Source organism: Carettochelys insculpta, chromosome 1 (assembly GCF_033958435.1).
Source record: "Carettochelys insculpta isolate YL-2023 chromosome 1, ASM3395843v1, whole genome shotgun sequence".
Taxonomy (NCBI): Eukaryota; Metazoa; Chordata; order Testudines; family Carettochelyidae; genus Carettochelys; species Carettochelys insculpta.
In genome coordinates this window covers 28,126,402-28,146,688 of record NC_134137.1, presented here as the reverse complement: position 1 = coordinate 28,146,688, position 20,287 = coordinate 28,126,402, and the positions used below count along the sequence as shown (strand labels likewise).

Genomic DNA, 20,287 nt, shown 5'->3' with positions numbered 1-20,287 from the left:
GCTCTTGAAGCATCCTAGTTGCTGGGACATACAGCCCAGAGCATGAAAGGAAACTGAAAGCCCATCAGTTGTGGGCAGGCCCCGAGCCTTAGATCACCTCAGACTTAGGGAAGTAGGTGGAAGAGAATCTAGTAGCCCTCGGTGAATGTGAGCACCCTTTTGCCATCCACACTGAACATTTTCTTTTCTTCCCTCCTGCTCCCCTGAGTCCAGAACTTGGGGAAATCTCAATATTAATTAATTTCAGCACAATGTCCAAAACCCTGACAGTGACTGCATAGCTCTCAGGCCAAGGCAGCTCTATGTGGTAACTGTAGCAATGCAGCCTCCCTAGGAGCTGCTTCTGCTCAACCCGAGGCTGGCTCCAGTCACAGTTGGGCTGCAAGCACTCTGATATCTGGGCTGTGCTCCCAGACTGAACCAGCCCCCACAAGGAGAGTGCTTACCTTGCCAGCGAGTGGCAATGCCTGGGCAGGCTGGCTGCAAACAGGCTGCTGGCTGGAGGGGCTGAGCTTCCAGCCTGAACCTGCCCCCAAAAGAAGGTTATTTACCACACCAGAGAGAACAATGGCTGTATTGGAAGTCCCATTCACAGCTGGGCTGCAAACAGACTGCTGGCTGGAGGGGCTGAGCTCCCAGCCTCAACCCACCCCCACAGATGACTGCTTTTTTGTTCTGATAGTATGTAGACTAGCACAGCTTTCTCTCTGTTACTATTCAAAAGGGGAGGGGTGAGCCCTCCTATTATCCCCTAGCATGTTGAATATTAACAGAGAGAAAGCCGTGCTAGTCTAGATACTATCAAAACAAAAAAGCAGTCAAGTAGCACTTTAAAGACTAGCAAAATAATTTATTAGGTGATGAGCTTTCGTGGGACAGACCCACTTCTTCAGATCACAGCCATGCCAGAACAGACTCAATATTTACAGACTCAATATTATCCCCTAGCACAACTCCACTCTTGCACACTCCATTCCTAACTTTGCTTCCTGCCGCCTAGCTGGAGCAGCTATAACTTGAGCCCCTGCAAACACAAGGGGAGGGAGAAACTCCGGTGCTGCAGAAAGACTTTTCAGAAGCTGAGCAAAATCCTGGGCAATGCAAGGCAGTCTGAAGAACTTCCTTTAGCACATTTTGAGATCATCAGTGTGTGGCCTGGTATTGGCTAGGTTTTCTCCTAGCTGTGTGATGATGACAGTAGTATTCAAATATTTTATTACATTAACACCTACAATTGCCAGCCACAGATTAGCTTCTGGGTTGTATATAAACAGGCCATAGAATCATAGAATCCTAGGGATCGAAGGGACCTCAGGAGGTCATTTAGCCCAGCCCCCTGCCTAAAGCAGGATCAATCCTGTCTAAATCATACCGGCCATGACTATGTCAAGACGTGACTTAAAAACCTCTAGGGATGGAGCTTCCACCACCTCTCTTGGTAACGCATTCCAGTGCTTCACTGTCTTCCTGGTGAAATAGTTCTTCCTAATATCCAACCTACACCTCTCCTTCTGTAACTTCAGATCATTCCTCCTTGTTCTGCAATCTGTCACAATTGAGAACAGTCTCTCTCCATCTTCTTTAGAGCCCCCTTTCAGGAAGTTGAAGGCTGCTAACAGATCTCTCCTCAGTCTTCCCTTCTGCACACTAAATAAGCCCAAATCTCTCAGCTTCTCCTCATAGGTCATGTGCCCCAGCTCCTTAATCATCTTCATTGCCCTCTGCTAAACTGTCTCCAATTCGTCCACATTCTTTCTATACTGAGGGGCCCAGAATAGGATGCGATACTCCAGATGTGGCCTCACCGGTGCCAAATAGAAGGGAATAATAACTTCTCTAGATCTTCTGGAAATGCTTCTCCTAATGCACCCCAATATGCCGTTAGCCTTCTTGGCTACAAGGGCACACTGTTGACTCATAGCCAGTCTGTCATCCACTGTAATCCCCAGGTCCTTTACTGTTGCACTGCTACTTAGCCAGTTGGTCCCCAGACTGTAATAGTGCTTGGGATTCTTCTGTCCCAAGTGCAGGACTCTGCACTTCTTCTTGGTGAACCTCGTCAAATTTCTTTTGGCCCAATTCTCCAATTTGTCTAAGGCACTCTAGACCATATCCCTACCCTCCAATGTATTTACTTGACCCCTAGCTTAGTGTCATCTTCAAATTTGCTGAGGGTGCAATCCATACCCTCATCCAGGTCATTAATAAAGATGTTGAACAGTACTGACCCAGAAACCAATCCTTAGGGCACTCCACGTAATATCAGGAGAGAGATGATCAAATACGGCAGAGAAAGCATGATTCAGGAAAGACACTGACTATGTAATATAGCATGGAAAGAAGGGAAGGCAACTAAAGAATGGGCAAGATATGTGCTAGTGACAATACACAAGAAAGGAAGTATATTGGAGTTCTAGAAATACAGAACGATTGCCCTAATGAATCATCTAGGCAAGGTGCTGATGAAGATTCTGATGGAGACACTAAGACAGCAGACAGAAGAACTTTTAGCAGATGAGAAAGCAGGGTTCAGAAAAGATAGAAGTACCATACAGATATTGTCACTAAGACTGATAGCAGAGAAAGGTCGACAAAAGATAAGAACGTATACACTTGCTTCGTCAATTTTCAAAAGGCATTTGACAGTATAGATCAGAAAGTGACTTGGGCAGTGTTGGAGTCATATGGAGTGGGCAGCAGACTTATACGGTTGTTGAAGGATATCAGTGACAACGCGGAGGCAGTGGTGAGAACATGCATGGTGTTGGGAAGTTGGTTTAAAACAAGTCGAGGTATGAGACAAGGAGATCCAATAGCGCCAAGTATCTTCATCGCACATTTGGAGAGAACAATGGACAAGATCAAGGAAGAGATGGAAGGGATATCTGTGCACAGGAAAAGAATTAACAAATTGAAGTTCGCAGATGATATAGTTAGGATTGAGGAAGATGAGGAGAAGCTAACGAGAACCGTGCAGGTGATACACAAAGAAGGGAAGCAGTACGGACTGATTATGAACATTGATAAAACAAAAACAATGGTATTTGGAGATAAGAAAATAGGAAGAAAGATCAGTGTAGATGGTATTGAACTAGAAAATGTAGAGAAGTTCACATATCTGGAGAGCAACATAACATATGATTTAGACTGTAAGAAGGAAATAGCCACTAGAATAGCAAAAGCAAGAGCAAGTTTGAAGGCGATGGATAAGATCTGGAAAAGCAAAGCAATTAGCCTAGGAATGAAGTTGAGTGTCTTGAAAATGTGTGTATTCAGGGGCATGTTGTACAGATGTGAGACATGCGTGATAAAGAAAGATTCAAAAAGAATATTGGCATTCAAAAGGAGTTGTTATAGAAAGATGCTGAGAATAGGATGGATGCAGAAGGTCACCAGTGGGGAATTATATAGAAAGATAGAGCCAAAAGAGAACCTTCTACAGAAGGTTATAAAACAGAAGCTACAACTATTTGGGCATATTTGCAGAATCAACAAAAAAGGAAAAATCAAGACCCTAGTATTCGGCATAATGGATGGCTCAAATAGGAGAGGCAGACCCCATAGAGAATGGATAGGCAATATAGTAGATTGGTGCAGAGCTCGTCTACAGAAACTAAGCCACTCCACACTGGACAGGGAAAGATGGAAGGAAATAGTGAGAGAGGCATCAGACACCAACAGGTGCTGAGCCCACAGTTATTGATGATGATGATGACCAACCAAATATTGAACCATTGACTGCTACCCATTGTGCCCATCCATCAAGCCAGCTTTCTGTCCAACTTACAGTCCATGTATCCAATCCATACTTCGTTAACTTATGGGCAAGAATGCTGCAGGAAACTATATCAAAAGCTTTGCTAAAGTCACAGTATATCACCTACATTAACTTCCCCGTGTCCACAGAGCCAGTTACCTCATCATAGAAGCTAATCAGATTGATCAGGCTTGACTTGCCCTTGGTGAATCCCTGTTGACTACTCTTGATCACTTTCCCCTCTTCCAAGTGCTCCAAAATGTATTCCTTGAGGATCCCCTTCATGATTTTTCCAGGGACTGAGGTAAGGCTGACTGGTATATAGTTCCCTGGATTGTCCTTTCCTTTTTTAAAGATGGGCACTACATTTGTTTTTTTTTTCCAGTCATCTGGGACCTCTCCTGATCACCACAAGTTTTCAAAGATAATAGCCAAAGGCTCTGCAATGACATCTGCCAATTCCCTCAGTGCCCTTGGGTGCATTAAATCTGAACCCATGGATTTGTGTGCATCTAGCTTTTTCTAAATAGGTCTTAATCTGTTCTTTCCATGCCGAAGGCTGCCCACCTCCTTCCCATAGTGCATTGCCTACTGCTGTAGTCAGGGAGCTGAACTGGTCTGTGAAGACTGAGGCAAAAAACGCATTGAGTACTTCAGCCTTTCCCACATCATCTGTCACCAGGTTACCTTCCTCATCCAGTTATGGCCCCATACCCTCCCTGATAACCCACTTTTTGTTAACATGCCCATAGAAACCCTTCTTGTTGCCCTTCACATTCCTTGCTAGTTGCAATTCCAATTTTGCTTTCACTTTCCTGATTACCCCCCGGCATTCTCTAACCATAACTCCACCATGAAGCCACTGACAGCTCCATGCCAGTCCCAAGCCTGGATGAAGGAGGAGGGTTGGTCAGATGCGTGTCGATGTGCTGACCGTCAAACAACAATACAAATGAAATCTGATGCAAATACAACCAAATGTTAAAAGATGCCATCTCGGACATCACCCGAATAAACAAGGTCCACAATACCAATCGAGCGATCGGGGCTGGGTCAGTAAGTTGGCTACCGGAAGAAAATTACACCTAAAATTACACCTAGCACATATGCTATCCATTGGAACATGGAACGTCCGAACACTGTGGGCAACTGGAAAATTAGAGCTGCTTCGGAAGGAAATGGAAAGATATCGATGTGATATACTTGGACTGGCAGAGATGCATTGGACGGGATCAGGAGAGATATGCGGTTGTGAAGTCATTTGGTCAGGAAATGAAATGAAGCATGAAGCAAGAGTTGGATTCCTTCTTAGCAAAACAGCTAGAAGAGCATTATTAGGATACAAACCAGTGAGTGCAAGAATGATGGTCACGCGATTCGAAGCAAAACCATTCAACATTTCAGTCATTCAGATGTATGCACCCACGTTGGACAGTATAGAGGAAAAGATTGAGCTACTTTATAAAGACTTGACAAAGACGGTGCAGGAGATACCAAAGAAAGATGTGTTGATCATAGGAGGGGACTGGAATGCAAAGGTTGGAACAGATAATGAAGGTTGGGAGAGAGTCATGGGAAGGTTTGGATATGAAGAAAGAAACGAATGGGCTGAGAAACTGTTAGAGTTTGCTACAGAGCATGAGATGGTGATTTGCAACATGAGATTCCAACAAAAGGACTGTAGGAAGTGGACATGGCAATCAAATGACAGGAAGTCCAAGAGCATGATAGATATGATTTTGATAAGAAGAAGATGGATAACATCAGTACAGCACTGCTGAACTTTCCAAGGAGTGGATATAGACTCAGACCACAGTCTAGTGATTGCAAACCTCAAGATAAAACTCAAAAGAAAATGTAAGACACAGTTTAAGAAAAGAAGAGATGTAGCGAGGCTATGTGAGGAAGAAACGGAATCCATACAGAAGAGTGCTCGAAGAGAAGATTAAGAATATCGCCACAGAGAAAGACCTAGATAAGAGAGTCGCAAGGATAGCCATCGCTATAGAAGAGGCAATTGAGCAGACTGTTCCAGAAGAAGAAAAGATCAATAAGAAATGGATTTCCCAGAAGACACTGATGTTGCTTCAAGAGAAGAAGTGTTGAAGATCAGAAGAGATGCTTCTGAGGTGGCAGAACAGCAATATAGGATGAAATGCAATGAGGTAAGGAAAGCAGCCAGAAAGGTTAAGAAGAAATGGTTAGAGGAGCAATGTGAAGATATTGAGAGGTGCTGATGATGATACTGACTGAGAAATTAAGATCACAGATAGAAGAACATACAGCAGGTGAGCAAGCAGGGTTCAGAAAAGACAGAAGTACCGTACAGCAGATATTGGCACTAAGACTGATAGAGGAGAAAGCTCTACAAAAGAACAAAAATGTATACATTTGCTTCATCGATTTTCAAAAGGCATTTGATGGTATAGATCAGAAAGTGACCTGGGCAGTGTTGGAGTCGTATGGAGTGGATAGCAGACTAATACAGTTGTTGAAAAATATCAATGATAATGCGGAGGCAGCGGTGAGAACATGCATGGTGTTGGGAAGTTGGTTTAAAACAAGTTGAGGTACGCGACAAGGAGATCCAATAGCACCAAGTATCTTCATCGCACATTTGGAGAGAGCGATGGACAAGATCAAGGAAGAGGTAGAAGGGATAGCTGTGCACGGGAAAAGAATTAACAAATTGAGGTTTGCGGATGATATAGTTGTCATTGAGGAAGATGAGGAGAAGCTAGCGAAAACGGTGCAGGTGTTAAACAAAGAAGGGAAGCGGTACGGACTGATTATCAACATTGATACAACAAAAACAATGGTATTTGGAGATAAGGAAATAGAAAGAAAGATCAGTGTGGATGGCATTGAACTAGAAAATGTAGAGAAGTTCACATATCTGGGGAGCAACATGAAGTATGATCTAGACTGTAAGAAGGAAATAGCGACTAGAATAGCAAAAGCAGGAGCAAGTTTGAAGGCGATGGATAAGATCTGGAAAAGCAAAGCAATTAGCTTATGAATGAAGCTGGGTGTCTCAAAAATGTGTGTGTTCAGTAGCATGTTGTATGGATGTGAGACCGCGGTGATAATGAAAGATTCAAAAAGAAGAATATTGGCATTCGAAAGGAGTTGTTATAGAAAGATTCTGAGAATAGGATGTATGCAGAAGGTCACCAATGAGGAATTGTATAGGAAGATACAGCTGAAAGAGAACCTGCTGCAGAAGGTCATAAAACAGAAGCAACAACTATTTGGACATATTTGCAGAATGAACGACGAACGAAAAATCAAGACCCTGGTATTCAGCATAATGGATGGTTTGAAGAGGAGAGGCAGACCCCACGGTGAATGGATAGATGATGTAGTAGATTGGCGCAGAGCTAGTTTACAGAAACTAAGCCACTCTGCACTGGATAGGGAAAGATGGAAGGAAATAGTGAGAGAGGCATCAGACACCAACAGGCGCTGAGCCCACAGTTATTGATGATGATGATTCTCCAACCATGTGTTTATACTCCTCCTTAGTCATCTGTCCAAGCTTCGACTTCTTATATGCATCCTTTTTGAGTTTAAGCTCACTAAGGATTTCCCTCGTACACCAAGCTGGTAACCTACCATATTTTTTTTTCTTACTGGCAGAAGGCAGTCCCTAAAGAACTTGGAATCTTGGTTTAGGACAAACAAATGGGTCGGGTAGAGAGAAGGGGGAATAAGATGGTAATAAACAGAGGGTGTGAGAGAGAGAAAGAGAGAAAGTGTGTATGCATGCCACAAGAGCCAGGCATAATGTGGCATTTAGGACGTACAGGTAGTATTAATATTAAACTCTTGCTGTATAGGAAAGCCACAGTATTCTAACATGCAACACTGAAGAATGAAGTTGCCAAATATGCAATTTTAAGGGAAGAAAGCAACGTTTCATTACCATTTTCATGCTTACTGCTTCATTACTGTATTTTTATCAATCATTCTTTTGCTTGATTATATTCCATTTAATATCCTTGCTGTTGCTGAAGCTGACAGGTGTACATATAAAGCTATCTGTGGGTTTCACTGATCTGTCCTCTGTCCTTTAACATGGCATTAAAAGCAGCTTGTAAAATGCTTTTCCAGAAGATCTGTAGGGTGGATTGACCAATAATGTTTTATAATCATGTCTAAGGTCACCAGCTTTTATAGCTTGTAAACAAAATGCCTTTCAGTCTAGTCCTGTTTTAAACATAAGCTTCAGTAAAGAGGGAGAATGAGCAAGCGAGAGATATTTTGTATTCCAGCAGGAAATTTCCTTCAGTTTTACAAAGCACACAAGGGTAGTCTCCTTGAAATGTCCTTTCCTTTTCCCTACCCTCTTCAGCCTGGTATCTCACAAACTCCTGCACCCCTTTCATCCCAGCACCTCTCAGGGCCTCCCTTGCAAGGCAGCTGGTCTTCATAAAGCCAGCAGTAGTAGCACTGGTTTTTCCTGTGATAATAACAATGGCAAACAGGTTGTCCTGAAGTGTCTGACAGTAGGGGAGTAGGTTAAACGACAAAGGGGCTGTTCTGGTAGGGATCTGGGTTGAGGATGGGTGCCCGGCTGAGTGTCCTCTGATTTCTGGAAGTCTCCCCAGCTCCGCAGTTGATAGGAGATGGGGAGGGAGGTGCCCATGGGCCAATATGTAGGGGAAAAATGCTCTGGGTGACATTCCATGGATGGCTAATCAAAAAGGCAACAATAAGGCTATGTCTACGCTAGCCAAAAACTTCATTTTCATGGCCATTTTGAAGTTTACTAATGAAGCGCTGAAATACATATTCAGCACCTCATTAGCATGCGGGCAGCTGCGGCACTTCGAAATTGACGCGGATCGTCGCCACATGGCTCGTCCAGACGGGGCTTCTTTTCGAAAGGACCCCGGCTACTTCGAAGTCCCCTTATTCCTATGAGCAGATGGGAATAAGGGGACTTCAAAGTAGGCGGGGTCCTTTCGAAAAGGAGCCCCGTCGCGATGAGCCGCGCGGCGGCGAGCCGCATAAATTTTGAAGTGCTGTGGCCGCCCGCATGCTAATGAGGTGCTGAATATGTATTTCAGTGCTTCATTAGTAAACTTTAAAATGGCCATTTGGGTGGCCATTTTGAAATTTTTGGCTAGTGTAAACACGGCCTAAGAGAAAGAAATTCAAGCAGAGTGACTGCAGGACTCCCACTCTACATCAGAAATTGGGAGGAGTGTGTGGAACATCTCCTATCTCATTTAGAGGCACTAGTGGGTGGCTCAAGAAGGGAGCTTAAGATATATTAAAAGGAATTGACTTTTGGAATGACTTGAGCACCTGCCCTCTGAAAGTCAGGCCCCTTTAAAATGACTTAAACTGGGCATCTAACAATAGAAGTGCCCAAAATCACCAGTCACTTTTGGAACTTTTAGGCCTTAGTGAAGAAAACGAAGAGCGGAATAAGCAGTTCCACATGAAAGACAGAGCTGGATAATCTTCAAATTTGCAATAGGAGTCTTCCTTATATGTTATCGTAATGGCATCCATGGTTGTACAGGGTGGCTGTCCGCCCCCATAGAAAGGTTTATGAGACTTACTGAAGTCTTTAAGCTAACACATCTGGGTCTTTCAGCTCAGGCAATAGTAACTCATGGATTTAGATCCAGAGATCCTTCATTTTATCCTCAATGCCAGCATTCTACCAATGGTATTGTGGATTTAGAGCCAGAGATTCCTCATTAATTCATGAGTCCAACAGCCTCACCGAGGGTATTGTCTGGATTTACTTTACAAAGGAGAAAGGAGAAAATCCAGACATTTAAGACAGAAACAGGTGACCCTCTTAACAGGCCAGATCCAAACTCCAGTAAAATGAATGTAGTCTTTCCCATTGGTTCCCTAGGTGACTACACTGTTTTGGTGGGGTCAGGCCTCTCTGTCCAGAAGATAAGAGAGAGCTTGGGAAGACAGTTGTTTATTAATGTTTGAAATTCCAGCACTGCTTTATTGTTTCTTGGGGATATCCTTTTCCAGCTGACTTCTCTATCTTGTTTCCTCTTCCTGAATAATGGATATAGCTGCTTCTTGTGGTGGAGGTGAGTTATGAAACTTCACAAAAGTGACAGCAACTAAGTTTTAGTGGCAGCTAATTCTGAGGCAGGTATGGACTGCAAATACTATTACTACTATCAGTAATATTTGGGTCTTCTTCAGCTGTACTGACTTTTTTCTTATTCCTAATGCCCTCTGCATGTGCTGGCTATTTGACTTTCTCAGCGGTATTCAGATGAGGTTAGAAGAAAAGCTATTTTGCAGTTCATTGAAATATTTTCAATTATCTTTTCTTTGTTCAGATGTCTGTTTTGTACACCGGGACTGAGCATCAGAAATAGATTTCTTCTTTCATTATGGTTACAAGGAACATTTTCTTTTTAGTGGGTGAAAGAAACTAAGGACATTATTACATCTGTGGCCCAGTCTTGTGCTCTGATGGTTGTGTTGGTCAGGTGTAGCCAGAGTTCTGGGACTCTGGCTGGCAGGGATTAAATTTGTGTATAGCAATTGCATTCTAACCCTTGAGAGGCAGGAGCAGGGAACACCTAGTTTGCCCTTATGCAGCCCGTTTGATTGTCATTTGAAGTAGCAGAGAATGGGCGGCAGAGGAGTTATGTTCATTCCTCTCTGGTGGGGGCGGGGAGATGAGGAGGAGCCCTGGGTACTTCATGAAAACTGGGCTTGGATTTAATAGGGTGGATAATCAATGAGTAAATGAGAAGAGCCCAACCCTGGAGAAGAATATGGTGGGCATTTACATTATTCTTTTTTGACAAGTCAACACAGGTGTCTGTAGAAAGCATTCTGTTAGTAAGAGTCCAGGGTCAAAACTTACCTGATTTTTGTAAGTAATGAACAAAAGTGACCCCTTTCTTTGTACTGTGCACAGTTGCTCACTCTCTTTTTTTCTCTCTCTCTCACTGAGAAGATCAACAAACCAGTTCCCAGGAAGCAAACACTGTTCAGTGTTACTTTCTGGCACAGTTTATATGACAGCTTATGAAAAGCACAGATCAGGGTTGAGTTGCTTTGGCAAGTCTCTAAGGATTCTTTGAGTGGCTGATGGCCTGCTCCTGCCAGATGCTGAGCCCCCTCAATTCCTGCAGAAATAATGGGGAGATGATGTGCAAAGCACCTTATAGGATGAAACCCTTGAAACCTAAGCAATACAATCTGCTAAAATCATGCATGCACACACATATCCCACAACTATTTTAAACCTGTAGTTCTTAGCTGTGCTCCTTATGCCATCGTTACTAAAAAAAAGATACTGCAGTCAAGAATTAGCTGGCAATTCTGGTGATAATGCACAAGACAGAACAGGATCTGGCTCGTATCTCATCTTGACACTATTATGACATTAAAATGTTACTTTTGTTGATAATTTGAACAGCTGTAACTCAGATGCGCAAGGATCAGATACAGGGTTAGTGCATTTTTATACAGTAGCTTTTATGACTCTAAGCATTCCTCTGCACAGAACATGTCTTGTTTTCTTCATAACTTATCATTTTCTTTTTTCTCTATAGAATTAGATTTGATCATTTGCATAAATTATTCTTTCAGTGGGCTTTTGGGGAAGAAGGAATGACTGAAAGGCTGCATCAAAGGGTGGGACAATGTTATTATGGGCTGGGATTATTGGCCAGACTAGGCTTTTTTTCCTCCCCTTTCATGTTGTTGAGAGCTGCTATGTCTTAGTTAAGATATATGTATTTTAAGATATTGGCAATTAGTGAGGAGAGGCTGTAGTTAAGTTGTTGGCCTTGCATTCAGATAATTAGGGTTTAATGCCTGGCTTTGTCAAGTGATTTTCATAGGGATTGACCCAAAAGCCATTAAAGCCAATGACCGTCTATTCATGAATTTATCTCGTGTTTTTTTGAACCTTGTTATAGCCTTGGTCTTCACAACATCCTCTGGCAAGTATTTCCACAGGTTGACTGTGAATTGTGTGAAGAAATATTTCCTTTTGTTTGTGTTAAATCTGTTATCTATTAATTTCATTTGGTGACACCTTGTTCTTCGCTCTCTCCCCACCATCTCTCTCTCTCTCACCCCCTCTCTCTCTCTCCCCCTCTCTCTCTGTCTCTCACACACACACACACACACACACATTTATATTATGAATGGAGTTCCTACAGGCCCTATCATGCTAGGCAATGTATAAATATGTAGATATGATCTGAGGACCTTATTAGCTAAATAGATATGATAAACTAAGGACTTATCAGTACCATCCCACAGTGCAGACTATGAGACATCAGTAGCAGTGTGTTCCTATGTGCTGAACTGCCCCAGTGTGGATGTTGTAGGTGCCCTCTTCCAATAGGACTACCTTATTGGAAATCAGGAATCTTTTAGTTTACTATGGCAGGGTCCACACAGGAGTGTTACAGTACAGCATGTTGGTGCAATTGTTATTTCATATCCCCATAGTCTGAACTATAGAGCAGTATGGATATAATCTCAGAGTGAGAGAAAGAATATGTTGTAAACAAAGCTCCCAAGCAGAGAGCAGGGAGCCACTTAAAGCAGTGTGGTGATGCTCTGAAGCACCTGGCTGCTCTGTGCCTGAGGGTACCAGTGGGGTGGTCCATGGGCCACATCCAGCAGCTTGGCAGACTGAATCAGCCTGAAGGCCATATCTTGCCCACCCTGTCCTAACTCTGTATGACATAAGCAGAGAGTCAACAACCGGGGATGTAGTAGGCATCCTTCAGTCTGCATAGACTATGGATCGCACCCTTTAAAGTTTCAATTGAGGACTTCATTTACAGCATCTATTGTGACTATAAAGACCCACACGAGAGTGACAGTCCTTGCTGCATCTCTTGCAGATGTAGTGGGTGTCTGGCAAGTCCTTATTGTGCTTTCTGTGCACTCGCTTCTCCTCTGCTAGCTGTCTGATCTTCAGCTCGCCCTTCTGAAGGCCCTTGTGTAACCCCTGCCTCCATCTGCTGCGGTTGTCTGCTAGTTCTTCCCAACCGTCCAGCTCGATGTCTACCTCTCTGAGGTCTCTCTTGCAGACATCTTTGTAACACAGCTGGGGGCATCCGCAAGGTCTTTTGCCAGAGGCTAGCTCACCATACAGGATGTCTTTTGGAATCCTTCCATCATTCATCCTGTGGACATGGCCAAGCCAGCGGAGCCGATGCTGCCTGAGGAGGGTGTGCATGGTTGAGATTCCAGCTTGCTCGAGGACGGCAGTGTTGGTCACTCTGTCCTTCCATGATATTCCAAGGATGTGCCTGAGGCAGTGCAAGTGGAAGACGTTCAGCCTCTTTTCCTGGCGGGCATACAGGGTCCAAGTCTCGCTGCCATAAAGGAGGGTGCTGAGGATGCAGGCTCTATAGACTTGCATTTTGGTGTGAGTGTACAGCTTGTTGTTATTCCACACGCTCTTGCTGAGTCTGGACAGAGTTGTGGCCACTTTTCCGATCCTCCTATTTAGCTCAGTGTCCAACGACAGGGTGTCAGTGATGGTGGACCCGAGGTAAACGAACTCGTGGACGACCTCTAACGTATAGTTGTCAGTTATGATTGATGGGGATTCAGCAACATCCTGACCGAGTACGTTCGTCTTCTTTAGGTGGATGGTAAGCCCAAAGCCCTTGCACGCTTTGGAGAACTGATCCAGCAGTTTTTGAAGCTCGTCTTCTGTGTGAGACACTACAGCAGCATCGTCTGCGAACAGCATGTCTCTGATGAGGATTTCTCGCACCTTAGACTTAACTTTCAGCCTTGCAAGGTTAAACAGTTTCCCATCAGATCTTGTGTGCAGCAAGATGCCCTCTGTTGAAGATCCTCCCTGCTCTGTTCATTCCCTCTAACACACCTGGCATTGGCCACTGTCAGAAGACAGCACACTGGACTAGATGAGTCCGAGTATGGCCATTCTTCTGTTCTTATGACATTTTAGGTTCATTATAGTTTCAAAGGAATCCAGATAAATAAAATAAATAATATTATCATGATCAAATCCCAAGGGTGAATACTGCATGTCTTTAAATTTTCTCTCTGCTGAAGAAATTGTTCAGCACTACAGAAGATCACAAAAAAATATAATTTGTGGCACTATACAGAGAGTGTTCCAGATAATGTAATATGTATTTTTCACAAAATATAGCCTTTTTTTCCAATTTGTAGTTTTCGTATCTCAAAGACAGATGTTTTTAGGGGATCTGAGATCTTGCATGCGGTGCACACAACCAAGTGGATATATATATTACATTGTGTTGGCACGAACAGCTTTTTTTTCCCTTACAGGTCAAACAGCAATCAAAGCCAAATTTTAGCCTGTCTAGATATCTATCTATTTCTGATGTGCTCATCACCTTGGCCTGTGGGCAGATACCTTTCTGGCCTCACGTATATTCATAAGCTTTATTATGCTCCCTCTTGACAGCCTTAAATAAACCGTGTTGGCTGCCAAAAGCTTTTTCAAACAGTCTGAGGGCAGGTTTATACTAACCCCTGCCATCGATCTAATTTACGTGACTAAAGTCAATGTCCTAACTCCTGTGTCTTGTGTGAAGTAAGGTCATTAGGCACTGCTCTCCAATCAATGCTGGCTACTCTTCTTGTCCAGGTGGCATACCAGCATCTATGCAATAGCACTTGATGATTGACTTATCATGTCTAAGCAGGACACAATACGCTGATGGTCAGTGGATTGATTACTGCAGTATCAATACCCAACATAGTGGAGACAAGCCCTCAGAATGCCCCCAATGCACTCATGTGGTAAATGCATTTATGTTTTGTATCTGTGTCGCCAAGAAATGGCCTTATGGCTGGGAATTCCTCAGCCCAACAGCCAAGTGGGCTTTCAAAGTGTATTGCCCTGCCAGTGAGGAACAAGCAGAAATAAATATTCTCAGGCACATTCATATCTGGTGGAGCAGAATTGGGCTATTTTGTGTACTTTTCAGTATTGAAATTAGTTTAATCCTGGCCAATAAATCTGATATAGCATTCAGAATCTTTTTTTCCTCTCTTCCTGCCTTTACTTTATGTAATCCTCTCTCCCTTCCAAGTTCCCTTCTTAGAAACCATTTCCTGCAAATGTGTGTACAATAACCTTACTAATCATTGTCTCATAAAAAAATCGGTCTTTAAACTTAATTGAGGAATAAATCATTGTCTATAGTTTAGCATCCTCCTAATAAAACGAAGGAGAAAAAATAGCCTGAGTTTTCATCTCTTTGTGGGAATTTTAGTAAGGGAATCTAGAAAAAGGCATGAAATAGGCTGGACCTGATGATATGTGCATGCCCACAAGTCATCTCTGTTGCAAAGTTAGGATCCATCCTAAAATCAGTCCTTGTTTCGCTTTGCTGCAGATAAAGGCCAGTTGCCAGAAAAGAGATCATTTTCTGATGTCTTCTGCTCTGGAAATCTACAGGCAGCATTATGAATATGAACTAGCTAGTACCAAAGTGGTTCCAGTAAATGCTACTTAAGTGATCCTTTGGTGAAACTGAAGATGGCCATATAGGTCATTGAGGTCTTTTAGTCTTATATCATATTTGGGAATGCTGAAATATACCTGCAGGAGCTATCTTAAGAAAGCATTAGTGCAGGGGTGGCCAATCACTTAGGGACCAAGTGCCACAGTAAAGTGTAAAGGGCCATGTGGACAGAGTGCAAAGAGGTGCAATCTATCTATCTATCTGTCTATTTATCTAATATGTAGCTAGATAGAAATATATAATACATGGCTCAGTGCCCTCCCCCTCCTCTAGAACCAGCCCCTCCCCAATCCCTGCACTCTAACCCAATCCCCCACTCCTCCCCCAGAGCCCGGCACCCCCAGCGCGCCCTGGCTCTAAATCAACGTCCTCCCCCTCCCCTCCCCCAGAGCCATGTACTCCCAGCTCCCCTACCCCAGTTTTAACTTGATGCTAATGACTCCTGAGATCCATCACCACTGTGGCCACGGCTGCAGCCACGCACTACTCCCACCATGTGCTGGGGCATATGTGCAGAGCAGTGGACAGCACTTCTGGCATGCAGCTCCGAGGAGGACCCACATTTAATGGCTCAAAGAGCTGCATGTGACTTGAGAGCCACCAATTGGCCACCCCTGCATTAATGTGACTACATATCACAAATCTGCTCCCCCACTAGCTTTACACTGGTGTAACTTCATTGACTTCAGTGGAGTTAGTGCTGAATTATGGCAATATCATTGGCATTAGAATTAGCCCCTTAATTTTCTTCAGGATAAATAAGATGCATATTCTCATTAAAGTGAATGGGAGTCTGTCAGGTAACTTTTATTAATGTTAATGAGAGTGATTCATAAAAATCCAAATGACCTTGTTACATTAAGAAGAGGTGATAACTTCATTATTACCATAAAAAGTTTTCATGCTAAGACTGCTACAGTAAGAACGTCATGTTAGCCAGTATTTAGTAAATAAGAGCCACATTCTGTTACACCAGTATTCCTGTAAATTTTTCCCTCTTTTGAGCTGCACTGATATCAAAGCTTAAATGTCCCAGATCCTTGAAGCATTTCAGTGGGGATATAAATCAACCTGCTTTGCACCTCTGCCACACACCCTATTGATTTTGCTTACATATATATTTGTATTTTCAACATCACTCATTATGTTTGTGTGCATGAGCAATGGAAAGAGAATCAGACAATATGTAAAGAGTTTATTTTCCTTAGAATGAATTCTACCCAGAAAAACATAATTGATATTGGCATGAAGCATCTTAAGAAAAACATTCATATCCCCCTGAGAAAAAAAGAAAAAAAAGGGTCAAAGAGGCATTTTCTAGTTATGTTAACACAGAGCTCAGAACTAGAAACTTCCAAAATCCAGTCAAACTCTGATATTTAGAACTTGGCTACGTGAAGGCCCTCAGGAAAGTTAATCCCAAATAACTCCAAATGAATAAATTCTGAAATGAATTAAACAAAACCAAACTACATCCACTTTAATTCTAAATGAGAGTGTTTACACAGAGGTTAAATGCAATTTAACTAATTGAATTTCATACCCTATGGTGCTCTTGGTTTATTTTCCTGAATGTCCCCAAGTAGAGAGGCCCTTACTGCCAACTGTCAAACCAATGTGTGAGTTCCAAATTGCTACTTAGTCTGGCCTCCCCAGTTTGTGGGTGCCCAATGTCAGAAGTTTTTAGCTTGATTTTCAGAAGTGGGGGCACCATTGGATCCAATGGCTAAAAATATGGATTGTGTGTGACAAGTATTCCTGGCAGTCAGGCCCAAGGTGAGTCCAGGGGAGTAACTGTTGTCCATTAAAACTAGTGGAGTTATAGCAGTTGTACTAACTGACGGTCAGGCCTGATATATATATATAGATTTTTACCACAGACTTGATGAAATAGGAACAAAACTATGGGGAATATATTTTCTTCTGTGGAAAATAATTTATTTAACACACACACACTTTATCTCTAACTTCAAACAGCAATGGTTCCAATGTAATGTAGATGATAAGAAAATAATATATACAAAAGGTATGTAAATAATGGCTTAACTGTATTCAAGAAGATAATAGGGATAGGAAATATAAACTTATGTCAACACCAAGATTTTGGGAAGGGTTGAAGAGTTTAAAAAATGCATGTTTTCCATCTGGCTGGTCTTCTCTTCCCTATCTTTTTAGTGCCCCTTTGCTGTTAGAGGACTTTGGTCCCATAGATGTTTCTTGGCTCCTCTCCTTTCAGGAAATCAAGTGTCAATGGATCCAGTTTCCTCTCTTCCTCCTTCTTGTTAACTAGCAGCAGCCCAGTGACTGGCACCTCCTCTTTATTGCCATCTACTTCCAGAGATCCAGTATTTCTGCTGCAAACAAGGAGAAGGATAGACAGAAACATGCAAGAGATGCCAGCTACAAGTTGTCTGCCTGATTTCAGTTGAGTGAACTAGGATCAAAGGAACTACAACTTCATTGGTTTAAAATAGCAAATGTTCCATACCTCCAGTAATTAGAGTGCTTTGTCACATCCAAGGCTTGTCAGAGACACACACACAGAAACTCTGTTACAGGAACCTGGTTAGAGTCTGAGTGCACCAATGGGAGAAAGCATTGCAGAGAGTAAAATATTCAGAGAAGAGTAAAAGTGCATTGTCTGGTGCAGAGATCTAGCTAAGATTAAGGCAGGCAGGGAGCAATGCGGAAGTTCAGAAGTTTTACGAAAAAAGCCTGACAGGCAGAGAGACAAGGCAGATGAATTGGTGTTTCTACCTTTTAAAAATATTCCCCTTTCTTTCAGTTCTCACCTTCATACCCACCCCAACACTGGAAAATGTGATTTTTATATTGGAGCCACCAGTGTCTTGAAAAATTCAAAATAGTAGGCAAAATCTGTGACTGGTGTAAACTGGTATAATTCCATCGATTTCACTGGTGCAACACCAATTTGTCCTGCTGGGGATCTGACCCAGTATTACATTGCTAGTGTACGTAATATTACTCAACACAAAAGAGGAAGAAGTGTCTCATTATCACAGCAGACGATTACATAATATCTAGGGTTCACTTTCCTAAACATTAACAATTCCCAGCCTCTGAACTGAAACATGGCACATATACATTTTGTAGGCAGAACTGAGTTAGAATCTCTACAGAGTTAATGCTGTAGGCTTATGGAAAATGTCATTTGAACAGAAGTAACTACAAATAGTCATGTACTCCATTTTGCATGTCATTCAACAAGGGTATTTGGATACTAAAGCCCATTAAATTGACATCAGTGGAAAGACTCTTATTTATGTCAGTGGGCTTTGGATCAGGTCCACAGTTTCTGCAGCTGTTTGGCTAAATGCCCCCTTAGGAGTCTCAGAATGTAAAGAGCCATTGTAAAGATTCACAAGCTGATATAAACACAAATTTTCTCCCCTACAGATAATGGTGAAAATGGACAATAGATTTAATCACTGACAAAAGTTCCTTCTTAACATTATAAAAATTCTGGTCTGCAGAACTCCACATTTTTTTCCTGCAAGTATCTAACTCCCTTCTCTACATTCTCTAGTTCAATCCCATCTACACTGACCTTCCTTCCTATTTCCTTATCTGCAAATACCATTATTTTTGTTTATCCATGGTCCTAATCAGTCTGTACTGCTTCCCTTCCTCATTTAGCATCTGCACTGTTTTCACTAGCTTCTCCTCATCTTCCTCAATGATAGTCACATCATCCATGAACCTCAAGTCGTTAATTCTTATCCTGTGCATAGATATGCCTTCTACTTCTTCCTTGATCTTGTCCATCGCTCTCTCTAGACACATGATGAAGATACTTGGCCATATCGGATATCCTTGTCTCACATCTCTACTGGCTCTAAACTAACTTCCCAGCTCTCCAGATGTTCTCACTGCTGCCTCCTCATTGTCATTGATATCCTTCAACAATCATATCAGTCTCCTATCCAACCCTTATTATTCCAACACCACCCATGTCACTTTCTGATCTATACTGTCAAATACCTTCTGAAAATTGACAAAGCAAGTGTAGATGTTCTTCTTTCATTGACCTTTCTCCACTATCAGTCTTAGTGCCAATATCTGCTGTATGGTACTTCTATCTTTCCTGAACCCCGCTTGCTCGTCTGTTAGATATTCTTCTGTCTGTGATCTTAGTCTCTCTGTCAGTATCATCATCAGCAACTTTCATAGATGATGGGGCAACTGTTCTGTAGTTCTTGCACTCCAATGTACTTTCTTTCTTGTATATTGTCACTAGCACAGATCTTGTCCATTCCTTAGGTGCCTACCCTTCTTTCCATGATATATTATAAAGTTGGTTTATTTCCTGAATCTTTACTTTCTCCACCATATTTAATCATCTCTCCCATGATCTTATCATTTCCAGGGCTCTTGTTCTGTAGTTGTTTCACTGCTCTCTCTACTTCCTTCTTCGAAATATCGGTCTTGCTCTTGATGCTCACCAGAAATATCACTTTCAATTCTTCTCTGCCTCTCTGAGACACTCAGGTCCAACTGCATTTTGTATAGATCAGTGCAATACCTCATCCACTGCTGCACAATTTTTTCCTTGTTCATGAGCACCTCTTTGTTCTCATCTTTGATCGCCATATGCTTCGGTTGCCACTTCCTATTAATATTCCTAATTGTTTTATACACCTCCTTGGTCTTGCATTCACTGTAATTCCTCTGTATATCTTCATACTGCCCCTCTCTTCATTTCTCATTCTCCTTTATGGCTGTTTTCCTCACCTCATTGCATTTCGCCTTATGTAGCAGTTCCACCCTCTCAGAAACATTCCTTCTAATCTTCAGTGCTCTCTTCTCACGGACCAACGTCAGTGTTTCCTGCATAATCGACTTCCTATTGATCTTCTCTTCTTCTGGAACAGTCTGCTCATTTGCATCTTCTATCGCCATGGCTATCACTTTGAATCTCTTAACTAGGTCTTTCTCTGTTGCAGCATTCCTAATCTTCTCTTCGAGTGCTGTTCTGTATGCATTCCCTATTTCTTCCTTGCCTAGC

The 20,287-nt window shown here is 42.4% G+C and overlaps 1 protein-coding gene across 5 annotated transcripts in view; it reads left to right on the top strand.

Moving 5' to 3' along the window:
- The window catches only part of GRM5 (glutamate metabotropic receptor 5), a 381,523-nt gene that overhangs the window by 321,552 nt on the left and 39,684 nt on the right, over positions 1–20,287 (top strand). The window lies entirely within an intron of this gene.